This window comes from Chlorocebus sabaeus, chromosome 3 (assembly GCF_047675955.1).
Source record: "Chlorocebus sabaeus isolate Y175 chromosome 3, mChlSab1.0.hap1, whole genome shotgun sequence".
In the NCBI taxonomy this organism is placed as follows: Eukaryota; Metazoa; Chordata; class Mammalia; order Primates; family Cercopithecidae; genus Chlorocebus; species Chlorocebus sabaeus.
Window position 1 is genome coordinate 36,590,059 of NC_132906.1, and position 27,827 is coordinate 36,617,885.

Consider the following 27,827-nt stretch of genomic DNA (forward strand, 5'->3'; position numbering starts at 1 on the left):
TCAATAATATATTTAATTGTGCTGATCCTAAAGGGAGATGGTGGTGGCCAAAAATAGATGCTCTTTCTGGCACCTGTAACCTGCATTTAGCCCAATCAGGCCTATAATCCTGAGAGATTCCTAAAAAAAGAGGGAGAGCTTTCATTTAGCCTGATATATTTAATTTCATCAATTTTTAAATCAAATACTAGTAACGTTTTTCATCAAATATTAGTAATTCCATTAAGGTTTTAAAATGCTATAGAGTGTTTGAAATGATGTCCTACTTCAGTACCTTGTCTTTTGTGTGTGTATGTGTTTTTTTGTTTGTTTGTTTTTTGCTCCCTAATCATTTTACTTTTGAAAGAATAATTTAGGACTCCATTAAAAAAATTTATTGCAAAGAACCATGAGTAGAAATCAAAAACTCATAGGATGATCGGCTAAAAGCAGGAACTAGGCTGCTTAAAAAAAAAATAGTAATTAATAATATAATAGTAATAACAGAGCTAACACCATTGAATGGTATTCTGTTCTGGGGATTTTTTAAGTGTACGACATACAGTCTCTTACTAAATCTTCCAAACAAATTTATAATGCAGATTCTATAATTCTTTTCATTTTACAGGGGTATTAAGAGTCTCTGCAGTTCAGTAACCTGGCTGATGTCCCTCAGCTGGTGAGCAATAGAGCTGAGATTTCAGCCTAGGTGATGTGATGGCAGAGACTCTCTTCTAAAACAGACTGCTAAATTATTTCAAAGAAAGACAGACGTGTTACTGTAAAACTCTATGCTTGGATTTCTATCAGAAAAAAGTAAATATTGCATGTGTTTATTTTGAACAAATACAGTTTGTTGTGTAACAAGTATATTTTAATCCCATGATTGAAAATTAGATTGCCTATATTTGTCTTACTCGTTACTGAATTAAAATGTTTCGTTTCTTACTGTTAATTCAGGGATATAATCCTTCCATCTCTATGCCAGATTTGGCTCTTGGATTAATTCTACCAGCCCAGGGACTTCTAGCTTTATAAGGCAATAGCACCCAGCCTTAGAAATAATTTCCTCATTGGTAGATTGCTGTGGCTACTTGCTAAAGAGACAACTGAACATTTGGATATTGCAAAGTTTTGGACCCTATCTTATATCTCCAAGTTTCAAAGGACAATAAAAACACATGGTTAGTGTATTAAGCATCCTCACATGCCTTGTTCTAGGAAAGTCATCTTGGAATCTACTAAGCGAGTCTCTGTTTTCTTTTTCTGTCCTCCACCTTGTTCCCTCCTTCTTGTTCTCCCTCCCTATCTACAACTCTGTTTCATTTCTTCTCTCTCTAGCATCTAGATATCTTTTCTATTTATTTTCCTTCAGTATTATGGTTCAACAACACTTACTACTTTAAGAGGTGGAAGAATGAAACATATTTTGTTCCATCCCTCAAAAAAGAGCTAAGCATAAATTTTAATACATGTATTTCTGCCTTTGATTGCTAAAGTTCCATGAAAATTAGTCCATGGAATAGAAAAAAAAAAAAGCTCTCTAATCTCAAAATGTTTATGCTATTTTCCAAATCTATGTGATACAAAAGGTTTTACACGTATTTGTGTTATATGTTCAAAGGTTTAAATGGTATCCAAAAGAGTACATGCAGTTAGAGATAAAATTTGTCTGATACTGTATGGATCTGCTGTAGTTATGATGCATAATACAACATAATGGATTTAAAAATAGCAATTTCTTACCTCTCTTGGTTTCTGTAAGTAAGCAGTTCAGACAAGGCAACCAGGGACCACTTACCTCTCCTCCATGATGACCAGGAGTCAGATGTCTGATGTGAAGCCCTGTGTGGGGCTGCAATCATTTGAGGACTCACATTTCTGGTGGTTTATGCCCGCTGGGGACCTTGGTTCTTCTCCATGCTCAGAGGCCTTCCAAGAGGTCTCTCTCTGTAGTTTCTCATAGCTTCTTTTCAGCATGGTGGCTGAGTGCAAAGGTGAACATCCAGACAGGAACAGGAGGAACCACATTACCATGTGAGCTCCAGCCTCAGAAAGCACACAGCATCCTGCCCACCATGTGCTTGTGGGTGAGGCAGCCACAAGTCTCATCCAAGTTCACAGAAAGGGCAAATGGATTCCTCCTCTGGATGGGAAGGGGCCAAGGTTCCAGAGGAACATGGGAGACCAGAAATATTGATGTGCAACCTTAGTTTTGAAAAATGCAATGTGTCCAAGAATTTTTTTTATGTTCTTCATGTGTACATAAACTATACAAGCAACACGTTAACATTGTTTTTCTTTTGTAGGTGGAATTCATGCTTTGAAATATATTTTATTTTTATTTTAGTATATACATTCAAAGATAATGACCATGAGTTGCCTTTTTAATAAAAAAGAGAAAGAAAACAGAAAACGGCAGATGCTTTCTTCTCCTCTTTAAGCTACAGGAAAAGGAAAATAAGCAAACAAAGCTCAGGACCAAGAGAGAAGCTCTTGCAACAATTGAATGTCACTCTCTAATTTTTTCCTGTAATATATTTGTATTGTACTGCTGCTAGAATCTGCATAAGTTTCCTTGTAACCATTGACCCAAACGTTTCCAAAGCATCTGAGGTATTATTTCACACCTATCTACCTCCACCTCCATCTTTAGGGAAGGGAAGGAAGGAAGGTTCCAAATGCAGAAGATTCAGGAACTAAGCACAATATGTAAGCTTGATCTTGATAATTTCTATTGAGGTATCTCAGAAAAAAATTTGTAAACCTTATGGAGAATAAATATATGCAAAAATATCAAAGACAAATGTACTAACCTACTTTTTCATTACTCTGAGTCATCTAATATCACTTTTTTTTTTAATTTTTGTTTATTGCTTTCAAAAGTTATTGTGTCATTGACCAGTGATCACTCTCATGACTTATATAATAAATTTAATATATGTAACATATCTTCTAATTTCTTTGTAGCCTCAAATTGATAATCTTATTCTAAGAAGGATGCCAACTATTAGCATCCATATAGCACTTTTCTTATGTAGAAAATGATTTTATACATGTATACAATTTTTTTCTTTCAGCAATTCCATCAAAAGAAAAGTAATGCGGGGTTAACTTTCCTTGTCTTCAGAAGAAGGAAAAGACCTTAAATTGCTTGCCCAGTAGTTATAGAAGATAAAACTTTTAAAACCAAGACATTCTACTTGTACTAAAAAAGAAAGGATTATTTTAGACCTAAAATAGCTTTGTTTTCCCCTTTGTTCAAGATGTAATGGCCAGGGGTAAAAACATAAAAGTCAATATGTTTACGTATCCTAGATGCATAATCTCAAGAATGAACACTCTTAAGATGGTATCTCAATACCTTTTCTCATGTTATTCATGCCATTGCCAATAAAAAGTCTTATTTTTCCAGTCTCATACTTGACTGATTCAAAGAATCTTGGAATGTGGACACGTCATGTACCTATCCCCTCTCATACTCTTTGCACATTGAAGTAAGGCAAAACACTCCATATTAGTTCCGATGAATATTGCTAGTGGAAATTGACAGACTGCTTAAACTACTTCTTACCTTCAAAACGGCCCTGGCTGAGAGAGTGGTACCCTTGGATCACTAATTAACCATAATCATTATTAGTGTGGCTATTGCTTTAAAACTATTTCTAAGCTTACCAGTTATTTTCAGGTTCTGTGCTCCCCTTCTCCTGCCCACTTGATTGGTTTTAAATTGCAACTGTTGACTGCAGCTTTCTATAGCACTTACTCATGACTGCTCCAGCTTTCAACTTTCTCTTTCCATTCAAACAGCTAAATTGGAAGTGTGTAGTGCTTGATTTATATTTAGATGTATTTTTTAAATGAAGAGTTAAAAGTTAAAAGTCTGCACAGCTGCAGGAAACATTATTGAAAGTCCTTTAAAATCATTATGTAGACTCACTGAAATGGTCGCTACAAATGCACATTATAAAATCGGCCTTTTAGCTGTTAGCATTTCATTTGAGTTTGTACTATTTTGCCTTCCTATTGTCAGTATTTAATGGTAATCGTTTAGTATCATAAAGCTAGACATGTTTCTCTACATAAGAATAATGACAGCATGTATAGAAAAATAAGTGGGCAAAGAAGAAAGTATTAAAATGCAGCGGAGGATTGAGGTTAAGGAGTGCATCAGAATTAGTTTGTAGCAATATTGGAACAAACTGGCTCAAACAGTAAGTACATTTACTGTTTTAAGAAAGTGAAAGTCCAAACGGAGTGTGGGATTCAGGGTAGATCGTGTAGTGTGTCTCATGTGTGACATCATGGATCTAGACTCGTCCTTCGTCTCCCAGTTCTGTCACCTTCAGCATCAGTTCTGTTCAGGGCTGGTTATCTTAGTGGGAGTAAAAAGGTGGTAGGAATCTGCAAAGCTGCTTGGATGCTTGTTACCTTTCTCATATTGAGCAAGAGAGGGAGGAAGTAAGGTGTGGAGATGGAGAAAGGCTGAGAAAGAGAAGAGAAGGGTTGCAGAAAAGAGAAGAGAGAAGACAGAGGCAGGTGGACAGAGGGGAAAGAGAAAGAAGGGGAGACACAGGGAGAGGGAGAGCATGACAACAAGAGAGGCGCTCTCAAAAATCACTTTGGGCCAATAACTTTCATGTAGTAGATCAGGAATCCTGTACTGATTAGCTCAATCAAATATTCTCACCAGTAACTGGTAAGAATGATGGCCAACCGTAATTGGAAGGGACCATCAGAAAAGAACTTTCCCTGGAGCTGCAAATTAACTCAGCTTCTCCTGAGGCTCTTGGAGTTCATGAGACTTCAGTGGATTCCTGGACAAGTTTAGGGTCCTTTTAGAAAGAACGAGGATGAAATAGATATTGCATGAGAACCAAAAGCGTCTGCTCTGTATAGGCAGGTTTAGAAATCATGAAGTAAGAGCCATGAACAGAAGAACTTGACCTTTTTTCCAATGTTCAGTTCATACTTATGAATATCTCATTGAAAATAATTCAAATAAATTATAGATTATAAAACAAGGTACAGCAAAGTGAGTATATTTTAAACCATTCTTACTTCTTTCTTTTTCTCTCATTCGAGAACCTTGGGGGAACTGTTGCAATTTACTACTTTTATCGAAAGAGAATATCAGAAGATTTCTCTTTCCACCAGGAAGAACTGCAACTACTATATTATTATTTTCCCATTCTACTCTATGAAAAATAATTCCCATATTGTCAAAAAATAAATATATTAATTCATGTAACCTATACTTGATAAATGCCTGCTATGGCATTTACCTAGGCTAAGTAGGTGTCTTGCAAACTATAAAAATGAGACTGAGAGGGGTTTTCTCCCCAAGCTGTTTGTGGTATAATCAAAGAAATAGGACACTTGCATAAATAACTCCAGTGCCAGTTAGAAAATGCATGCCATTAGAGAAGCACAGATAGTGGGAAATGGGAAATGTCTTTTACCCAGGAAGATTATCAGTTATGTGAATATTCCAAAGCAAATTTCAATTTCCAGTTCTTGTAGAAATTATTACTAGCTCTTCTTATGTTATCATTATTTATGTCATTATCAGCAACTCTGCTCACTCTTATCATATGCTAGTTTTACCTGCTTTGGAGTCACAATAGAAGGACTTTTACAACAAAGCATTTAATTACTTCTTTGCCTCTGGGGATGTTATGAGCTAAGATATTAAGCTAAGATGGTGCCTATGTGCTCAGCCTCAAAAATAGTTGTCACCTCTACTCTGTCTGTAACCTCTGAAATAAACAATAGTCTGTTAATGCAGTAAAGTGATCCAATCACTATTTTAAGACTTGGTCCGTGATTTTCTTTGTTTGTTTAAAATTCTAATGTTGTATATTTCAAAATAGATAGAACAGTGATTTTTAAAAAAAATTTACAACAGTCCTAAGTTGTGGAAAGTTTAGAATAAACTTACTCAAAATTTTGACTGGAGTTACTCATGAATTATAACACTAGATGCTGGTTTGAACTAGTGTAAACAATTATGGTACATACAGAATGAAATTCTCAGAGGGGAAGTAAATAACAGCAAGGTAGTTAGTAAAAGTAGGCACTTTTTCAGCTACTGCAAATTGAGATCATTGTGAATGTTTTTATAATTCATTTTGAGTGTGTTTGATTATTTGAAGTACTATAACATCACAAAACAGAAAAAAAAAGATTTGTTCTTCAATCCCAATTCTACCACTTACTAGCTATATCACATTTATAATTGTATTTTTTATCTGTGTCTGAATTTTATTCTCATCTGTAAAATAAGAGGGTTCAACCACTCAATTCCTAATATCTTCCTTTCATGTCTAAATTTTACAGTGAAATATTAGAACATTATCAAATATAAATGTAGATCACAAAATATGTGTGAAAATTATGTTCACATTGTTTTTATTTATCTGCATAGGAATTTTCATATATTAATATGGGTAATTGAGACCTGGCTGCTTTCAATTTGGCAATAATAATGTATTTACATAGGAGGAAATTAAGTGGTTTTCAGCTTTTTCAATGTGTCAGTTCCTGGGAACGTTGCCTGCACTGTCATTTAATTTTCAAGTAACCCTTCAAGGTAGATATTGCAATCTCATAAGGAAAGATGAACAATAAAGCACAGAGTTAAAATTATTTGTCCAAGGTCATGCAACTAGTAAATTGTGGATGTGGAATATGAAGCCAGGTCTGTCTATGCTTGTTTCCGGACATTCAAATGATCTGCATAATTTGTTGAAAAGGCCCTGTTGATCATACAGCATTTTTTAATGGAAGTTAAAAAGTATATATTCCCTTTTTTAAGAATCATATGTTTATATATCACACAAAAATGATACCTGCTAAAAGTTGAGCAATTTTTAATTGCTCAAAGAATTTAAGAAGGATAGATTTAGACAGTGTAGAATAATCAGTCTTCTACTTCCTTTGTAGAAAGGAAGACATTTCTCCACTCTAAGGCTCCAGAGAATGCTTTGAAGTGTGCTACTAGGTGTAATAGGGAAAATCTGGCCATAGCTTCCATTTATATAAAGAGAGTTTTTATTTTAAAAGCACTTTCACATGCATTATGTAAATATTCAGTAATGAATATTTAATCCAAAGGCATCTGAGCCTCATCTATATTTTTATGGGGCCATAATTTAAGCAACTTTTAGTCTCCCAATATCTCTGCCCTCTGAGGAACCCCACTTATAATAGCCCGTTAAAAACCAGATTTAATAAATGCCCAATATCAATTCACCTTGCATAGAAATAAAACACTTCATTCCAAAATACAACTTATTACAAATAGTTTTCACAGAGTCAGTGGGCAGCACGGTAATGCAACGGAAACCATGCACTGCAGGACACAGAGCAACCTAGTCTGTGGGGCTAAAATTGCTCAAGATTAAAATTAAAACAATAAACTTCAGCTTAGATGTGTCTTCATTACTAAAGCATTGGGTCATTTACTTTAACAATGCCAACTTACTTTCACTCTCACATTCCGTTTAATTAGTAAAGGAAGTAATATGCAAGAGCACACCTCATGGTGTCCCATTACCTTGAAGAGATGTTTTTTCTGTTCCTAAAAATAACATGTCCAACTTGTAAACTCTCTGTAGAATGAAAAGGTATCTCAATGGAAAGACAACATACAAAGACCAAATTAAAATGGCTACCAACTTCTTTAAAAAATGTGCTTGGAATGAGAATAAAACACGTATGGCCTACATTTTATATGTAACTCTGTAAAAAAAAAATGCATAGTCTCAAGTAGTTATATAAAAGTCATGTTGTCCAGAAATAGTGACCAGATGGTGAAGGAAATCTGAAGAACAATACTCAATAATTACTTCTAAATAAAAAAAGAAATCATCCAAGCTTTATTACATACCGTTCAAATTTTCATATAACAATGTTGAAATTGTACCCGTATAAAATGTGTCTTTAGAGTTGTAGCATTTCTATCCTGTGATTTTCCTTGAAACTAACGGAAACAGTACATATTCAGTCTGGTAAACTGTCAGAGTAGTTAATGACAGCGGATGGAACAATTTAGCATGTACTTCACTTCCAAGTATTTTGAAATAGTAGTGGAAAGGGAATCTGACATGTATTAGATGTGTTTACCAAACCCCTGGCATGACCTGGCAGATTGGAAGTCATTATACAACATTTTAAAAATAAATAATCTTAAAGGTAGTGCACAATTTATTTTGGTTAACACAATGGAGAGTTTAAACAGCAGATTGTATAAGCAGGACTCATTAAGTGCAATCATAAAGAAAGTTTACTTGTCTTCCTTGTTTATTCAGGGGTATACTTTCTCCCTGCCCCCAGGTCATAACACAGATAGGCCCATATATATTCTATTCACACATAGGTAAAGAGTGTTCTGTGATCACATTAAGTCAGCAAACAAGCTCTGCTACATAGAAATTGGAATGTCCAGTCCAGTTTAGTTTTATTTCCCCCCACTCCCTCAGCTAGAGTCTGCTTTGTGCAGGAAACCTAAGGCAGGGATGGGGCTTGGTTGACATCTTTCTCTACTGCTTCTCCCTCAAGCTGTTACCTCCATTTCTTCCTGGCCCGTTTGTGTTTGGAGTGAAGAGCAGGGAAGAGAAGTAAAGGGAACAGGAAAGCATTGGGTCTGGTTTTTAAACACCTCATAGGTGTTTAAAGCTGATCTGCCATTTGCTTTCAGTCTCTTGATGCATTTGATGCACACACTCTTCCAGTACAATTCATACCTTTTCTGTTGCTCCTGTGGGGCCAGAAATTTCTGTAGCCTTTCTTTGTACAGTCACAAGGTGAAGCTCATTCAGACTTTTTGGTGCTTTTGACACAAACGTGGTCAGTGGAAACATGCACTCATTTTTTGCTTTTGCTAACTCTGATAGTACAGGTGGCTTGCAGAGCAGCCACTTTTCCTCAGCACGTCCTTAGCAGCATTCCAGTATCTGTGCCACACTTCCAGTTTCTCCAGTTTGATTTAGACCACTATTCATTGCATCATCACTCATGTCAAAGATCAGGAAACACATATTAAGGTCCCCAAGTATTTTCTTGAAGCCCTACTCTTAGCTTGAAAAGACAAGTGACATAAATCTCATCCCTTCCCACTTAGGTTGAAGTTGGAGGTAGCGGGGAGAATAAACATCACACTGTATCTTTAAGAAATTTTCTATCTCCAAATATGCCCCAATCTCCACATTCTGGGTAATTTTTTTATATCCTGGATTTGAGTGAAAGTTTTAATAGTCACCTTATTAGTTTTCAGCCTCCAACTTTTAAATTTTTATAGGGTACACTCCTCTGGAATTAACTTCTATTGTCCTCACGTCTGAGCCAAAAGTGAGAGAGGAAGAATACCATTATAACATCCTAGTACAGGTGTTCTAGTACTTTTCTCCTTGAAGCTGTCTGCACAACACTATTATGCAGAAATTGCTTGAAAAAAATGATAATACAGACTCTGATTTGTCCCACAGAGTATTAGGAAGAGAATATTTAGAAACTAATTACACATTGGCATTTTAAAAATCATCTCAATATTTAGTTTTTGGTAGATAAAGCATAAGTACTGGCCACAATTGCAGTCATTGCTTTAACCTCTGCATTGATGATATCCAGCTAGATTCTTCCCCTCAGTGATACAAAAATCCCAACTAACTACATACATTTTAATTTGTGCTAAATTTTGCAAGAAAAACTTAACTTGTTTTACATGTTTTTCTACATAATACTAAATTGGAAAATTGAAAGAAGAAATTAAAAATACGTCATTGCAGAAATATCTGCATTTATAGCTAATTTCCAATTTGTGTTCAGATGCTTCACACTGAATCAATACATTAGCATTTTTCTCCCCCCAAGGATAGCAAAGAGACAAAACGACAAAATTCAAGGGAGTACTTTAGTATTTTACATCATGAGAAAATCATTATGTGTAAATATCTCTACATAACCAGTTGGATTTTCATCATGAACCTTTGGTCAAGATTTTATATTGATTATTCACTGCTTTATTAACAATATGCTCAGAGATTGGAAGAGATTGTTCATTAAATGCTCTATAGGAAGTTGTATTGTTGAAGAAATACTTGAAAATTGCCAACAGTGCAGTCTCAAGGAGAAAGTAGAGGTGAAAATATCTGAAAAACACTGTAGAGACGTGAGAGAAGAGTCAATAAAATACCTACTAGGCTTACAATGAAAACGGAAAGAAATACAAAGGCGGCAAAATCTGTAACATACTCGTGTTTTCTTCTGTATAATAAATAAATAAAATGTCATCAATGGCTATAAAATTTATAAATGTGGCCAGGTGCGGTGACTCACGCCTGTAATCTCAGCACTTTGGGAGGCTGAGGGTGGCAGATCATGAGGTCAGGAGATCGAGACCATCCTGGCTAAAAACATGAAACCCTGTCTCTACTAAAAATACAAAAATTAGTTGGGCATGGTGGCGGGCGCCTGTAGTCTCAGCTACTCGAGAGGCTGAGGCAGGAGAATGGCGTGAACCCAGGAAGCAGAGCTTACAGTGAGCCAAGATTGCACCACTGCACTCCAGCCTGGGTGACAGAGTAAGACTCTGTCTCAAAAAAAAAAAAAAAAAAAAAAGTTATAAATGTGATACAGATTTCTTATACAATTAGACCTAAGGCATTTGTGTCTTGATATAGTTCAATCATATCCTAAAATTTTCAGAAAAAAGACAAATAAGTATAAGGCCAATATTAAATTATTTTTCAGGCTAAGTTTCAAAAGGCAAAAGTGTATCACTCAGTTCTCCAACTTCTAATTCCTGGGCAAATCTGTAGGATTATGTTCCTGGGGAAAGCTCAGCAGTTCTAGATTATTAGAATCATTACTTCCTGAAAGGAAAAGGAAGTACTGCCTATACTGCCTGCCTTAGTCCCTAAAACAATTCTGCTTTCCATAATTACAAGGTCAGCTACTCTTTTCTCACTCCTGAATTGCAATCTCTCTACTCAGGTCAGCCTGGCAGCAGCAGAAGCTATTATTAACCGAATGTTTATATATACTAGATGGTATATAAACTGTTTAATGTACATTTTCTAACTAAAATCTACTTTACACTTTTAGGAATAGGTTTTGTAATTCCCATTAATATGTAGGGAAAATCAAGAATGAGGGATTACATTTCTTTCTCAAATTATTTTAGCTCATAAGCAAAGGAGTCAACAGACAAATCAAGGGTGCATTTACTCAGACACCTTTTTGTGCTATGTGATGCTGCCTGCCTAAATGGTTTTATATAAATGTGATGCTAAACATGCTACCAGCCACATAGGTCAGAAACAGAACCTGTAATGACTCTTGGAACTAGATTTCCTTTCTTGTTATACGGTCAGGTGACAAAAGGTTCCTGGCCTATAATCCTGCTATATTATCTTTCCCAAATAGCTTTTTGTATGTAATTTTTGCCACCTAATAAATAAGTCCATATACAAATATACCTACACACACATACACACACACAGACACATATTGTAACTGACCATTTACTCTTGGTAAGCACTAAAATAAGCATATAAATATGAGTAACACAGAATTCCTGTCTCTAAGAGCCTATGGTTTAGCTTGAAGACAAGATGGATTGCAATACAACTGGGCAAGTGCAGTGACAAAGAGATGAAAAAACAATATTTGGGTGTGGAAGGATAGAATGATTTCCTCCTCTGTCTGTAGAAGTTGGAGAATGAAGAGGCGTTTCTGCACAGCAGATATTTCCTCCATGGTGTTACTTACATCACAATCAATCACATTTATTACTCCATTTTTATTACTTGCTTATCCAAGTAATCCATTCATTTAAACAGCTATGCCAGTAAGCATTCTTGCCATCTTGCAAGCATCTAATAAATAAGCCTTGAATGACTAAGCAAAAGCCTATGGCTTGGCTTTGTTTGAGACGGGAAAGCCTACAATGATCTAGTTACTAACCTTAAGAAACTTAAGAGCAAAATATAAGCAAACAAACAAAAACAATGAAATGCAGAAAGTGATAAATGTCCTAAGTACTGTGATAAGTGGCATAAGAAATAGAAGTGAGTGGCTCGTTTTAAGTCACAATAGTTTTCATTGAACTGCAAGGCTGTATTAAAGTGAGCAATTCCCTCTTTTACTGTCTTGATTCTCCTGTTGCATAATCAATGATATAGCAAGCTTATTGTTATTCAGATAGGTACCAAAAATTAATGTTTGGAATCAGAGTCATTTCTCGAATGAGATTGAAAGAGGTTTGTAACTGCCATTACCTCATCAGCATTTAGTGTCTCTTCTGAAGGACAGGAGAGTATGGAAGAAAGGAATCAGATTTAGGAAAAGTGGAGATAAAAGAAAGGCCAAAGAAAAGGAATTTTTTTCATTATACTATGGACTTTAATGGATCTCTGTTGTCAGTCTAATTTGTAAAGATCAATGGCTTCTGTTGAACTGCAGTCTAGGCTTCCCTATCTCCTTTTAATTCACCTACTCAGCACATGCTTTCCCTTTTGAAAGATAAGAGCATGAAGGAGTTTTTAGATATTTTTACTACTCTTTTTTTTTTTTCCTTTGAGCTATTAAATAACCTAAAATGCATATAATAATGAAAGCTTCTTATCAAGGAATAGAATTTGAAAGCCATCAGTTGAAATACTGTCAAAACACAAACAGACTACTGTTTATCAGAGTACCTTTAAGTTGTGTTTACAAGTTGCCAAACATGTGAAGGAAAAATGAGAAGTGGAGCCAAATTTTCAGAAATATCTTAATAGCTAACTGTAAAAACGATATCCCAATTGACTCAATTTTCACAATTTATCCAGATGGATTTTGTGTTTAAAAAAAAGCTAGCTGGGTGTGGTGGCTCACGCCTGTAATCCCACCACTTTGGGAGACTGAGGCGGGCGGATCACGAGGTCAGGAGTTCAAGACCAGCCTGGCCAACATGTTGCAACCCCATCTCTACTAAAAATACAAAAATTAGCTGAGCATGGTGGTGGGCGCCTGTAAACCCAGCTACTTGGGAGGCTAAGGCAGTAAAATCACTTGAACCTGGGAGGCAGAGGTTGCAGTGAGCTGAGATCATGCCATTGCACTCCAGCCTGGGTAACAAAAGCAAAACTCTGTCTCACCATGAAAAAAAAAAAAAAAAGCCTTAAAATTCTTTGTACAAACAAATTTTAGATATTTAATAGGATGCATTAATCATAATACATGGCATAGATGGTATGTTTCTTCTTTTAATAGCTCATACCTATTTATATATAGTTTCTCTATTTCCATAAAAAGCACCTCATTCTCAAAAAGAATGTGATATTACAAATCAGTGCTATTTTATTGAAAACTTTTAGAATATAGAATGTGTTCTAATATTTGGTCACAGATACTTTACATAATATTGAGAATCACAGCTTATAGTATTAACATTGAAATCCTAAACAACCTTCAAACACGGAAAGAAGAATCAATTGCCTTTTGCATAATGTACTATGAAGGTTGAGGAAGTTGGCTAATACATTTTAAAAGAGTTTTCAATAATACATTTTGAAATCAAAGGGTTTCCTGTTTGTCTCGGTTAAACTGAAATCTAATTGACCACAATATTCCATTTCTCAAATATCTTAGTTAACTGAGATTTGCTATGCGATCTGCTTTCACAGAATTTTGGTGTCTAAAGAAAAAAAATAGCATAGGAGGATAAAAAAGCACGTGACATGAGTCAGGCAGACCTGGGTTTGAATGTTATCTTTCTAATGGTCTAGCCCATTGCCACAGTATAGCAGAAAAGGATCTGAAAGAAATATGCTGAAATGTTTTACTTTTCTATAATGTTGCTTTGTAGCTGAAAGAACCCAACAGAGTTCAACATCTAGGGCAATAAACCCAAAAGTGTCATTAGGAGCCACATTTACACTTTTTCTTTTTTTTGCAAAAACTGATTGGACCCATGTCCCCTGGGCAAAGAGCAAAGGTCTCCAAGACAACAAACCCAAATCAAAGCCACAATGGGACACAGGTTCATTTCCCATTCTACCCTTCATCAGTTCACTTTCTGCTCTAAAAATCAACCAAGAATGAGACATATATAGATAATAAAAAGAATGAGAAAAGGATCTTAAGCACAAAACCTTTGAAAATAGTAAAAATTGAAAACGGTAACAAATTATTTGAAAATACAAGAGAACTTACAATGGGAGTGTTCAAAGAAATAGTGCTCCTTAGTCTAAAAACAATTACAGAAAATATGACCTTTTAAAGTAAACTCATAGCTCAGAGACAAGAAAAGGAGGTTTAAGGAAGTAATTATAAGACAAAAGGAGGTGAAATCAATCTGTGACTACTGAAACCAAAACAGAAAGATGAAACTAAAGATTTTATAGAAATGAAAGCATCATTCAATGACACAAAAGTACAGAAAATGACAACACTGACAAGGAAAGGTGAATCAACATGAGGAGATTATAACCATGAAGGAACATCATGGTTGTCAGGCAAGTTAGAAGAGAGGATGGAAGAATAGGGATCAAGAAAGTAAAATAGAGGTCAATGATCCTGACAGGAGCATATAACAAAATTAAAGTAAATTCAGTGTATAAAGTATTCATCTTACCTGAAATTTGAAAAAGAAAAAGTTTAAATTTTCTAATTAAAAAGGGAAATAATTCCCCAAGTGGAAATCTTATAATGAAATAATTAAGATTATTCAGGTGAAGCTATTGAATTTCAAGAGTACAGAAGGTAAAAAAAGTTAAATTCAGGTAGAAATGGTTGAAATTAAGAATCACATTAGGTTCTCTCATAGAAATAATCAGTAGCAGAATGTACTGGAGATATATCTCAGTAGTTTGTAGATTTAAAAGATGAGTTCTTTTGTGCTCAGAAACAAAGGAAAAGAAAGGAAATTTTCTCAATATGCATAAATTGGAATGGGTGCCATTAGACAGGATGATCTGCTTTTTAGAGTGTCTTAGGGCTTAATTAGAAAGCTATTAACTCCAGATTATGACATCATATAAGAAGTGGGAAAACCTTGTCTATTGGAGATAGAATTTGGGGTGAATGGAAGGATACAGGTTAAGGCAAAAGCTAACCAGTCAATTTTAATTTTGGCAAACATTTTAGAAGCTTGTGAACACATGGACATTAGATCAAAGAAAAGAAATCTTCGTGAGATTGGCAGAAAGTTGCTATACGATACAGGTGGACTTTTTGAATGGGTCAGTTGAGCCAAGAAACTGCGTTTCCTGGCTGTATCTTTCTTCAGCTGAACCTCTTTTAATTTAAATACTCAGAAGACAAAATATGAATGCACTTACTGTCTTATTAGAGTTCTAAATAAAATATTTTTATAAGTAAGTTACTGGTTTTCACCCCTGCTCTCTTGAGAGAGAAAACCATTATAAAATCACGATGGATTTTTTTGTTCTATACAATAAAGGTTACTGAAACATTAAAAAAAATACCAGAAATAATAAACATAAGAAATAAAAATCCATGAGGGCTGGAGAAGGGTAGGAATGTTGAAGGAAGAAAACTTTCAGAAGTGAAATGGGGGAATAGCTAAAAAAGTTCAGCACCTAAAGAGATTATTTAAATAAAATAATACAGGAATGGAGAAGCTGTGTTTAAATGACTCATAAAATGACCCACGGGAAATGCCCCCATCTGACAGCTTTGAAGAGAGCAGTGGATCTCCCATAACGGAGGTTGAGATCAGAGAACGGACAGACTGCCTGCTTAAGTGGGTCCCTGACCCCTGAGTAGCCTAACTGGGAGACATCCCCCACTAGGTGCAGACAGACACCTCACACCTCACACGGTGGGGTACACCCCTGAGACGAAGCTTCCAGAGCAAGAATCAGACAGCAACACTTGCTGCTCAGCAATATTCTATCTTCTGCAGTCTCTGCTGCTGATACCCAGGCAAACAGGGTCTGGAGTGGACCTCAACAAACTCCAACAGATCTACAGCTGAGGGTCCTGATTGTTAGAAGGAAAACTAACAAAAAGAAAGGACGCCCATACCAAAACCCCATCAGTACGTCACCATCATCAAAGACCAAAGGCAGATAAAACCACAAAGATGGGGAAAAAGCAGTGCAGAAAAGCTGGAAATTCAAAAAATCAGAGCGCATCTCCCCCTCCAAAGGAACGCAGCTCATTGCCAGCAACGGAACAAAGCTGGATGGAGAATGACTTTGACGAGTCGAGAGGAGAAGGCTTCAGTCGATCAAACTTCTCAGAGCTAAAGGAAGAACTATGTAACCAGAGCAAAGAAACTAAAAACCTTGAAAAAACATTTGACGACTGCCTAACTAGAACAACCAATGTAGAGAAGTCCTTAAAAGAACTGATAGAGATGAAAACCATAACATAAGAACTACGTGACAAATACACAAGCTTCAGTAACCGACTCGATCATCTGGAAGAAAGAGTATCAGTGATTGAAGATCAAATGAATGAAATGAAGCAAGAAGAGAAGCGTACTTCTTCAAGGAGAATTACAAACCACTGCTCAGTGAAATAAAAGAGGACACAAACAAATGGAAGAACATACCATGCTCATGGATAGGAAGAATCAATATTGTGAAAATGGCCATACTGCCCAAGGTAATTTATAGATTCAATGCCATCCCCATTAAGCTATCAATGACTTCCTTCACAGAATTGGAAAAAACTGCTTTAAAGTTTATATGGAAGCAAAAAAGAGCCTGCATTGTCAAGACAATCCTAAGCCAAAAGAAAAAGCTGGAGGCATCACGCTACCTGACTTCAAACTATACTACAAGGCTACAGTATCCAAAACAGCATGGTACTGGTACCAAAACAGAGATATAGACCAATGGAACAGAACAGAGCCCTCAGAAATAACACCACACATCTACAGCCATCTGATCTTTGACAAACCTGGCAAAAACAAGAAATGGGGAAAGGATTCCCTATTTAATAAATGGTGCTGGGAAAATTGGCTAGCCACAAGTACAAAGCTGAAACTGAATCCTTTCCTTACTCCTTATATGAAAATTAATTCAAAATGGATTAGATACTTAAATGTTAGACCTAAAACCATAAAAACCCTAGAAGAAAACCTAGGTAATACCATTCAGGACATAGGCATGGACAAGGACTTCATGTCTAAAACACCAAAAGCAACGGCAATAAAAGCCAAAATTGACCAATGGGATCTAATTAAACTAAAGAGCGTCTGCACAGCAAAAGAAACCACCATCAGAGTGAACAGGCAACGTACAGAATGGGAGAAAATTTTTGCAATCTACTCATCTGACAAAGGGCTAATATCTAGAACCTATAAATAACCCAATCAAATTTACAAGAAAAAAACAAACAACCCCATCAAAAAGTGGGCAAAGGATATAAACAGACATTTCTCAAAAGAAGACATTCATACAGCCAACAGACATGAAAAAATGCTCATCATCACTCACCATCAGAGAAATACAAATCAAAACCACAATGAGATACCATCTCATACCAGTTAGAATGGCAATCATTAAAAAATCAGGAAACAACAGTTGCTGGAGAGGATGTGGAGTAATAGGAACATTTTTACACTGTTGGTGGGACTGTAAACTAGTTCAATCATTTAATCAATTGCCAGTGTGGCAATTTTCAATCAATTGCCAGTGTGGCAATTCCTCAAACATCTAGAACTAGAAATACCATTTGACCCAGCCATCCCATTACTGGGGATATACCCAAAGGATTATAAGTCATGCTGCTATAAAGACAACATGCACACATTTGTTTATTGAGGCACTATTCACAATAGCAAAGACTTGGAATCAACCCAAATGTCCATCAGTGACAGACTGGATTAAGAAAATGTGGCACATACACGGAATACTACGCAGCCATAAAAAAGGACGAGTTCGTATCCTTTGCAGGGACATGGATGCAGCTGGAAATGATCATTCTCAGCAAACTATCGCAAGAACAGAAAACCAAATACCGCATGTTCTCACTGATAGGTGGGAATTAAACAGTGAGATCACTTGGACACAGGAAGGGGAACATCACACACCAGGTCCTATTGTGGGGAGGGGGTAGGGAAGAGGGATAGCATTAGGAGATATACCTAATATAAATGACGAGTTAATGGGTGCAGCACACCAACGTGGCACATGTATACATATGTAACAAACCTGCACGTTGTGCACATGTACCCTAGAACTTACAGTATAATTAAAAAAAAAAAAAAAATGACCCACGAAAGCAATTCAATTATCAAGTGGAGTTTAACATGATCCGAAGTATGTTTAACAGAATAGAATGTAAATTAACAAAAGAAGAGCAAAGTGATAAAATGTGACTGTAAGAATTTTTCTAGTTTCTAAAGCCAGAAATCAGTAACTACAAGATGAAATACGCAGTTAAAAGATACATGATAATATTGGCACCACTTTCAGTAGTTTTTTTAATTTTAGAGGCACATAATATTGGGTGTGTGCATGGATGGGTAAACATTTAAATTCAACAATGCCTTTTCTTATACCTCATTGGTGGTAGTTGAGTTTTATTGAAATTAGTGCTTTTTATAAAATGGCATATAAAATATAGTACAAAATTTATATTATCACAGCAATCTCTTTTTCTATATGTATATGTTTATGAGAAATATTAGAAATTATGCTTAGCAGATGTTTGCCTAGGAGGTCAGATATTTTATGATAGTGTTTCTATTCTTTGTATTTTTCTGAGTTCTTATAATGATCACATATCATTGAAAGAAAGTTGCCTTCATTTTAGTCTTCAAAAATATCAGTGTATTTCTTTCATCTCTAATATTCTAATATTCTATTGTTTTGTATTATCTTAAAAGAACTTTCCAAAAGTTCTTAATTATCATTTGTTTAGAAATGATTTACATCAAATTTATATTTAAATTTTGATTATATATTTGAATATATTTGATTTATATTCAAATTTAAAATTACTTATATCCACATATTCACAGAAGTTGTTAGAACCAGACTTTTCAGAGGCTGTTCTGGAAGAAAGATAGTAATAATTAAACTAAACAGCAGGCTACTTTTTTCTGTTTTAACTCAAACTTTTCTATAGATATTGAAACTAAAACAATATTAAACACACGTCACTACTTCACATACCTGAGTCCCTAAAATCTCTTCCCAGGCACATTCTCCAATCCATCACCACCTCTGCCTGCTACACCAAGCAAGAACTATACAACGTTATTTCTCCTCATCTCTTAAGATCTCTATTTTCCAGACGACCAAGGTTGTATCATGCTGGTATATAATCAAAATCAATATGGGCTACACACATTCCACCTTAGACTTTTTTTGCTCCATGAGTCTGAGTTGTTCTGGTGACTGAAAGCCTTAGGTTATTTTAAACCAGAAGGGATTAATGGTGCTCTACACTCCCATGTAAGTAATTACCAGAGGACAAATACTGGTCAGCCTGTTGGCATGGGGGTCAGCACTCTTCCTCCCTGTTTCCGTTTCCTTCCAAGTAGGGACACATCCACTAGTGTAACATTCTCTGTCCCTCTTCATCCATCCAATAATTCCTCCCTGAAAAGCAGAATGGCATGTGATTAGTAAGTTTGGAAGGAAAAACTGGTCACATAGAAAACCAAGCCTTTTGTTTTCTTGTTCTTCTTGAGACAGGCTATCTGAAGGGAAGCCTTCTGTGCTTGTCCAGAGTAGCTTCTGGCTATGAAAGGAAGAAATGAAGATTTCCCAGTCATTCCATTACTGCTGGCGGAATAAGACTGTCTAACTCTGTGGTTCAATAGTAGGAAGCCAAGAGAAGCTACTTTACAAACGAATGATTACAAGCTAATGATTTGTATGTACTACAATTATCACTTTCTTAATCAAGATGATATTTTATCATTTGCCTGATGCTATGTATCTCTCAATTGATTTAGAAACTCTGAAGAGATATAGCATTGCACTTCTTACTAGAGCCCATCAAGGAGTGTTGTAAGTAGTAGGACGACATCATAAAATAGTAAAATTTCCAACCCTTAGGGTGTGAGATTCTATGAAAGAGTGGTTTCAAATTTTTAATTTGCCTCTTAAATCTCTTTAAATGTAGTGTTTTGCATGCTGTAAACATTAATTCAGATATGTATTTAGTTGATAAATGTTATATTAAGGGCAAAGGGAAAATTATTATTGCTATCATTACATTATATTGAACTTCAGAAAAAAAACTTTCTTTTTAAAATACAGTTCTTAAAAATACACTGTTCTTTCTTTCAATTCAAAGATTCACATTCTTTCTTAAGTTGAAGTTTCTGACATCAAGAGAGTATATCATAATTTGTTAGCATTATTCTTTGTTTCTTAGTAATATTAAAATAATGTTCTTATAGTCAACAGAATCTTAGATTTGGTTAAATATGATATAATAACTTAAGAAATCTGTTTTAGACCAGTTTGAAAAAAAGCCAACTTTTAAAATCTTTTTTTCTTAGTATCTATACATGTATAGAAATAAGCCATTTGAAATGTGTTGCTTAAATAAAATCAAAAGAACCTGCTAAAAGATTTTACTTCTCTTTTTTCTGAGATTTTATGTCGAAGAAATAGTCACATCGCTAGGAGTTGAAGACCTCTGAAAATAGGTATGGAAATAAGACTTTGGGATGTCCTGAAACTTCATTTGACCTGGGCTAGTCAGAAGTTGGAGATGCCTAGAAATGCCATGTGGTAAAAAACGTCACTGTGCTTTCACAGCAACGTGCAGTTACTGGCCTGCTACCTGACAAACCCAGAAGACAATGGATGTGATGGTGTCAGGGCAAGAGTCTGGTCTATTTTTACAGCAGACCACTGCTTTATGCCTGGCAGCACTACACAAAAGTCCACCAGACAGCTTACAAAAATTCCAGTCTTCACAAGAGAGCTGGGAATGGCCACAGAGGATTAAGAATATCTTTCTTCCCTTTAGAAGACTAAAAATGAAAAGTATGGTGGTCCACACGTGGCTCTCACCCTAGACTACTATTGGAAGTAAAGCGCATTTGTTAGGACTTGACACAATGAGAGGATGCTTGCTCCTGCAATAGGGAGAATACTGCTGGGCCTCCTTATCTGTGCAACTGTCTTCATATAGTTGAGGTCTTATATGCTTTATGTATATTAAAGATGTTCATCTCCTTTGCTTTCATCTATTAAGACCTTTCCATCAATCACAGTAACTGACATTACACTAAGTTCTGTATTTTAGTTAAAAATAAGGTAGTTACTTCCTTAGGAATGATTTTTGTAGATGCATTTAAGGAAGAATATAAATCCTGGAAAATAGTTTACTGTGCTTTTCTCCTTAAAAGGGAGCTTCCTTCTCCTCTATATTAAATTGACAATAAAATGGAGAATAACTGGAGAGTAGCTAACTTTAGCAAATTTGTAGTGACATTACTTTGCATCACATGCATAAATTGAGATGTAATTCCCTTCAGAATCATTAATAGACTAGATAAAATAATAAACCATGTGTGGTGGAACCCAGTTTTACTGCAGTTCAATAGTGAGCTAAAGTCATAACCTTGCACACCCACAGCAATTGTATTAACTATAGTAACGCAAAGTCTGATATATGTAATAGTCACTAGGAGTGAATTTGTCTCCTATTTTAAAATTATTTTATTATTTTCATATGTGGATAAATTAACTTCTTAAAATATTCAACTGTGAAAACAAAATAAATATATATTTTAAATACAATAATAGATCTATAAAGTATTTTAAAATACGTATTTATTTTTGTTTTTAGATTAGGTAACCATTTACATGCCTTTTATGTTAAAATACTTAAGGTCATTTAGCCTAAGAAAAAAATAAATGATTGTGGGTTGTACTATGTTAGAAGTAGACGGTCACTTATTTTCAAGCATTAAGTGACATTAAAAATTAGAATCAATATAACTATAATATCGTCAAAAACATTAACACTTTTCATTAGAACAAAATGTGCTATTTATTCTCGGTTATTCAGCAAAATATGGTTTCTCATATGTGGATAAATTAACTTCTTAAAATATTCAACTGTGAAAATAATGAAGGCCAATCCATTTCCTTAATGGATGAAACCTGGCCCTGTTGCTGAGTGATAGCCACTTTTAAAAGAGACAAAAAGTCTCCTTGGCAGTGGCCATCATACAGTGTTATTTACACCACGTGAAAGCCATCGCGATACAAGATGGTTAGGTTTTTTTCTGTAAGAAATTGATTTCACCATAAAAATATCAGTTGCAAGGAAAAAAAAGGAAAATCCCTTTCTGTGAAATGCGACATGAAATTTTCTCACACTACTGTTTTGCCTCTTCTCCCCTTTAAACGACGGTAAATTTTATTTAAATAAATAATTATATTTAAATTTTAATAAATTTTATTTAAATACAATGAGATAGTAAGTACATATAACAGATTGAATACTCTTACTTTTCAACTCCGAAGTTTTCCTTTGTTATCATCAATATACTATTTTTATCTAAGAGAAAAGTACGTAAATGACATTTAGTGATTTTTTTTAAAACTTCCTGGCAAAGCAGTACAGCTTCTTCACACTCAATGTGGTTGGGAATTTATTATCTTTTGCTCCTCTAATCCCATCCTAGGAAACATATTGTAGAGCATATATCTAGTACTATGTAAAAATAAAGTCCTAGGAAGTACCTATGTAAAATTTTCCTCTTTCTCAGTCATGATTTTGAAATCAATACTAGTATTCAAATATTGTTTTTCATCATAATCAAATACAATAAACTATATATTATTAATATTCAACCCTTCCAAATACACTCAGGAATGCTAAAACTAATCATTGCAGTGCACTAGCTTCCATTCTGGAATTTCTCATCTTCCTGTTTTATTTTGTCATTTAAATGATCTCAGGTAAGAAAAGCTATTTTTAATAAATGGAAAAGAAATGAAACTGTAGGTTAAGTGATATTCACAGGCAACAGTTTCTTGGAGTTTGAAATTTTACCCTTTAAAATTAGACCATGTTCAAGCAACAGTGAAGGCTGATGATATATTGTAATTTATAATTTTGTTAAGCACATATTTGAATTGCCTGCAGTTAGGTAGGTATCCAGAAGTGAGTCATTTAGCAAGTATGTCAGATTCACTTAAGGTTCAGCATCAACTTCTCTACATAGTTTTCATATTTTTCTTTTCTTATAATATAGTGGTGATAGGAATCAATGCTATTTGTCCTCTTAGATACCCTGCGATCCCTGGATACTCTAGAAATGACAGGGATAACCTGACACGCAGAATCCTAGGAACATTTTTTGACCTCTTGTCATCATGGGTATAGGGAATGCAAAGGACATAAAGTTTTCATATTAGAAAATTCTTTTTATGTTATCTAGTCTGCAAAATGATAGCCATCTAATTAATAGTTATTAATAGATGTTTAGTGTTCCAAACAATTTCTTTCTCAGTCTCTTCTTAACACACTATTCAATACATCTAACGCTATTAATGTTCTAGTGCACCTGAGTATTTCTGGCATCTTTCTATCAAAGTGAGATAATCGTATTTAAAAATGTGTAAAAGGTAAAGTTTGCATATCTATTTTGTTACCTACTACCATGATCTACAGAAAAAAAAAGAAACCTATACATATATTTAAAAAATACTTCAGCCATTGTCTAATTTCTTATTAAGTGAGAGATAAAACTTTAGTGAAGCATAAAATGGCAGTGAATTTATGGTGTGAAAATATGTTCAAGGAAAAACTATCCTATCTTTTCTTAATTCCCTGCTAGGTCATAGATTTTCTGAAGTCAAGATATGTTATTATATTTTAGAATATCCACGATACCTCTGACACCAAAGTATTGTTAGTGTAGTGGACCCTTGGTGGTTTTTATTCCCTTTCTACTCCTCCCCACTTCTTCAAAGGCACATATAAACAAATAATCTTCAGTACAGTATTTTATCTATAAAGGCAATTTATATAGCAATTGACACATCCGCTAGCAATATAGGAGTGTTTTTGTTGTACCACACCCTCTTCAATACTAAGAATTGTCAGGATTTTTCTTTTTTATGTCTCAAATTTTAGTTATTCCCGTGGGTGTTAAGTTTAATATTATTCTGAATTTCAAAGGTTTATTGACCATTTGGACATTCTCCCAAATGAATTGATTTTTAAGTATTTTTGGTATATTTAATTGGACTGTATTTTTTCCCATTGATATTCAGAATTATTTATATATTCTTAATAGAAGTGTTTTATTGAATATATATATTACAGATCTACTCTGCCACTCTGGCTTTCCTTTTCACACTTCCAGGAGAATCTATGAACCAAAGTTTTATTTTTAATACATTCTAATATATGTCTTTTATTTAGTGCTTTTGGTCATAATTAATAAATCTTTAATATCTCAAGGTAACAAAGATACATTCTATGTGCTGCAGAAGCTTTACTATTTTAACTTTCTAGTTCTGGTTTACAATCCATCTGTAATAGGCATAATTGTAGAGTAAATGCTTATTTTTTTCAATTTTCTTGTATTTTCTTTTATTCCCATAGAAAGTTCCAATTATTTATCACAACAGCATTCATTAAATGGTGCTTTATCCACTATACATACAGTTGTGTCATCCTGGTCACAATTCAGATGACTGTACATGACTGAGAATTTCTGTACAAATGATTCTCTTCCATTGGTCTATTCATCTAATCTTCTGTCAACAACACACTATTTTAGTAATCTTCACACACCATAGTATGTGTTAACATTTTAAAATGTTAATTTTTTATTGTCCTTGATTCTAACAACCTCACACTTAATCTAGTAGTTTTTCTGTAGACTGTGTCTGTACTTTGTTAAAATCACATTATTTGTGAACAATAACAATTGTCTTTCTGCATTGTAAACTTTCACTATTTATTTTATTTACCTTATTTTACTGGCTAATAGTAGAATGTTTAAAGGTGGAAATAGACTACAACTCTAATTCATTGCTGATATCTAGGAATATACCTGCAAATATTTCAACATTAACTATGAAGTTGGCTTCAGGCATATTATGATACCATTTGTTAGGATGAGAAAATTTTCTTCAATTATTAGTTTGGTTAGAGTTTTTGTATTTTTTATTTAAAATGGGCTGAATTTTGTCCAATGCCTTTTCAAAATCTATTGAAATTTTTGTATATATTTTTTCTTTATTCCCTCAAATATTTGAAATAACTCACCAATTTGTAGTTTTTTATTTACATAAATATTTTAATGCATTTAAATAATACGTCTATTAATTTCTTATTGAAATTGATAAGTTTGCTTTTAAAGATTTATGACATTTAAAAAATTTTTATATTTATTAGAAAATGCTTTTATAATATCTTAAAATATTTGAATGTTGTAAGATCTGCAGTGGTCTTCCTTTTTTTCTTATTTCTGGTAATTTATTACCTTCAATCTTATAGAATTTTACTAGCAGTTTATCACTTTTATACATCTTTTTAAAAGAAGTTGCCCTCTAACATTTTTTCTAGTGTCGAAAATCTATTTCTTATTATTTCATATATTCTTTCCTATTTTTCATGATTTTTATAATGTAATGGATTCTTATATTGGATATTACTTTTATAATTGTTTTTCTTTTCTAACATATACACTTAAAGCTATACTATTTCTTTAAGTATAAATTTGTTTTTAATCCACAAGTTTTGAATATCAAAACTTGATATTCTCTATTAATCAGTTCAAAACATTTTTCTAATTTTTACTGTGATTTTTGTTTTCTTTGACAGATATGTTACAAAGAAATGTATTGTTGTGAAACATTTGGGACTGTTCTATTTAAATTCTGTCATATGTTTTTTAATGTAATTTCTGTGAAGTTTGAAAATTTACGTTGCAAGCCTTTTTACTATTAAAGTGAAGCCAGGCGCGGTGGCTCACTACTGTAATCCGAGCACTTTGGAAGACACAAGTGGGTGGATCACGAGGTCTGGAGTTGGAGACCAGTCTGGCCAACATGGTGAAATCTACGTCTCTACTAAAAATACAAAAATTAGCTGGGCGTGGTGGTGTAGGTCTGTAGTCCCAGCTACTCGGGAGGCTGAGACAGAAGAATCGCTTGAACCCGGGAGGCGGAGGTTGCAGGGAGCCGAGATCGCACCACTGCACTCCACCCTGGGCAACAAAGTGAGACTCCGTCTCAAACAAACAAACAAAAAGTGTTAAAGAGAGACTCTCAAAAAAAAGTGTTTGAGACTTGCTTCATGAGCCAGCATCTGGTCAATTTTAATAAATGTTTTTTGTGCACTTGAATGTTTATTTTGCAATAGTGTGCAGTGCTCCATATAAGTCAATTAGATCAAGTGTATTCACGGTATCACGCAAAACTTGTAATTCTTAATGATTTTTTTATCTGCTTGTTCTGTTAGCTGTTAAAAGTAAACTGTTACAATTTTTCATTGTGATTATAAGTCTGTCAATGTTTCATTTTATTTTATTTGCTTTATGTATTTTAATATATTATTAGAAACATATTTGGCATTTATATATCTTCCTGGTTTTAGTAACTTTTGACATTCATTTTGGATTTATCAGTTGTATCAGTCTCTTTAAAGAATATCCTTCTATTTTTTTTCTATTATTTTTGAACTGGATGTTTAAATATATACTCATTTTGTATGACACTCAACTAAAAAGCTTCTACATAGCAAAAACCACCACAAATAAAAGAGACAATCTATGGAATGAGATAATATATTTGTAAACCATATATCTAATAAGGGATTAATATCCAAATATATAAGAAACTCAAACAACTCAATAGTAAGAAAACAATAATCCAAATAACAGTTGAGCAAAGGGCTTGAATAGACATTTCTCAACGTAAGACATACAAATGAACAAGTTTATGAAAAAAAAAAAAGTTCAACATACTAGTAATCAGGGAAATGCAAACTGAAACCACAATGAAATATCACCTCTCACCTGTTAGAATGACCATTAACAAAAAGGCAAATGAGAAGAGTTTGTCAGGATGTGGAGAAAAGGGAACCGTTGTACTCTGTTGTTGGGCATGTAAATTAGTATGGCCATTATGGAAAACAGTAAGGAGATACCTCAAAGCATTAAAAATAGAATTACCATATGATCCACCAATCTCACTACCGGGTATATATGCAAAGGAAATAAAATCAGTGCGTTGAAGAGATATCTGCACCCTCACAAACTCACAGGAACAGAGAATACAATGATGTTTGCCAGAGGCTTGGGTTGGGACATGTGGGGAGATACTTGTCAAAGAACACAAAATTTCAGTTAAGAGAATGAGTTCAAGAGATCTGCCATACTTCATGGTGACTACAGTTAAAAACAATATATTGTATATTTGAAAACTGCTAACAGAGTAGATTTTAAGTGTTCTTACCACACATAAAAATCATAAGAATGTAAAGTGACGCATATATTAGGTAACTTGATTTAGCCATTTCACAGTGTGTATGTACATCAAAACATCATGTTGTGAACCATAAATATATGTACAATTGTTACTTGTTAATTAAAATTTTTTAAAAATAAATATTTACCCATTTTTGTTTCTCATTTTAATATTGAGATCTCCAAGATGTTTATATATTCTAAAAATAAGCCCTTTGTTAGGTGTGTAATATATATTTTTTCAACTATTACTATTTATATTACTGTGCTTAAGTACAAATGGAAAGGCACAACCAAAAAGTTCTGCTTTATTTCAGAAAATGTTTCCCGTCAATTCCAATGATATGCTGACAAATAACTAAGAACACTGACATATTTGGGTCCAAACTGAAAGAAAGAATGGGTTCTGCTGCTACAGTTC